This window comes from Zonotrichia albicollis, chromosome 11 (assembly GCF_047830755.1).
Source record: "Zonotrichia albicollis isolate bZonAlb1 chromosome 11, bZonAlb1.hap1, whole genome shotgun sequence".
Lineage (NCBI taxonomy): Eukaryota > Metazoa > Chordata > Aves > Passeriformes > Passerellidae > Zonotrichia > Zonotrichia albicollis.
In genome coordinates, this window is record NC_133829.1 from 16,657,013 (window position 1) to 16,658,856 (window position 1,844).

Below are 1,844 nucleotides of genomic sequence, written 5' to 3' on the forward strand. Positions count from 1 at the left end.
CGCTCAGCGCTGGCCCTGCCCCTCTGCTCGCAGCCAGATGTTGGCTGGGAAAGGGAAAAACAAATCCCCCGCTGCTGCCGGCGGGCCTGGCTGAGGGACGGAAATGTGCTGGCCAGATGTGGGGCACGGGGCTGGGCTCGGGGCTCGCCGAGGGGGTGGCAGGAGCTGCCTGGGGCAGGGCTCACTGGGGATGTTCCAGGAAGTTTCCAGCAGAACTTGTGATTTCCTTGTTGGGGGGTTGGGGGGAGATGTAAAAATTTAAATATTTTTAAGTGTAAATATTTTAACATTTTAATATTTTGAATATAAAACATTGAAAAAGCAGTGGAAGTTGTACTCTGTCCTTGCTGTGGACAGGTTTGTCATGGATATTTTCCTGCCTGTGGAGTGGATCCTGAGCATCCTTGAGGGGGAGGATACTCAGGTTGCTTGGAACCATTTCCCTGCTCAAGCTGTACTTGCTGCCCTCATCCAAGCCTGATGCTCCCCTGGCAAAGGGTGATTCATTCCCAGTGGCCCAATGAGCAAAGCAAACCTGAGGACAGAGAGCCTGAAGTAGAGCCAGGGATGCCTGTTGGTGGGCTGGAGGTAGTCCTGGTGCTTTGGGGATTGTCCTGGTGCTTTGGGGATTGTCCTGCTGGTTTGGGGATTGTCCTGCTGAGTTGGAGGTGGTTCTGGTAGGTGGGAGAGGAACAGATGTGCTCTGCCCACCTGTTGCCTATGACATGATGGGGACAGTGGAGATCAAACTCCACCCTGAAGGCTGAAGCCCTGCACCCCCCTCTTCCTTCATCCACCCCTAAGAGGGGCAAGGAGAGGGGACTGCTGAGCATAGACAGAGAGAAAAGCCTCCCAGGGTCCTCAGCAGACCCTGAGATAAAGAGCAGGAAAGGGAATACTTTGCAAAATTGAATCTGTTCAAATCAGCCAGCATGGCTAATATGAAACCCCCAGACTAAACAGAATTAGCTAATGAACTTACCAAGCCCCTGGCAATTACTCAGAAAAAGTTACTGAAAAAACAGCGCATCCCAGGTTTATTTAATGTCTTTATTAATGATCTGAAAGCAAAAGTAAACAACAAATTAATTATGTTTGCAGATGACTGTACGCTGGAAGGTGTTGCAAATGCTGCCAAAGATGGCAAAGTCACGCCGAGGGCCCTGGAGGGGTTAGAATTAACCCAGCAGGAAACAAGCCACATGAAATCCATCAGCCAAGCATGGCACGGGGGGAAAAGGGCCCGAAATCCAGGTTTCCATGAGGAAGGAGGGGTGTGCTGCACCAGAGCCAAGGAGGAGGATGGGAGCACCTTTGGATAGGGTTGGAAAGATGGGGCATGAGCAAGGAGCAGGGAGCCAGGCTTGGGGGGATGCTGGGTGTCCAAAGGGTGCTGGCCTTGTCCTGAGTCAGCTTTGTGACAGAAGGAGAAGCTGGAAAGTTCTTTCCCAGCGCTGTGCTAGCACAGCTGGAGTGCTGTGAGCCCTGAGGGCCAAAGGTCGCCCTGACTGCCAGCAGAGAGAGGTGCGAGGCTTGCAGGAACACGGCCAGCGTGGGTAACAGCAGCTTTGGGACCATCAGAGTCACTGATCTGGGTCTGCGTGCACACCAGGAACTGGCTTTGCTCCCCCAGAAGTGCCAAGGGATCTGTGGAGATTAGCCCAGTGGGTTAGAGCGCGGTGCTAATAGCACCAGGCTTTGATCCCTGCACGGGCCGCTCACTGAACAGTCGGATTCGATGATCCTCGTGGGTCGCTTCCAAGCCAGAGTATTTTGGGACTGTGACATCCTGCTCAGCCCCGAGCAGGCGGTGCCTCCGGAGCCGCCCCTCGCACCCCACGTCG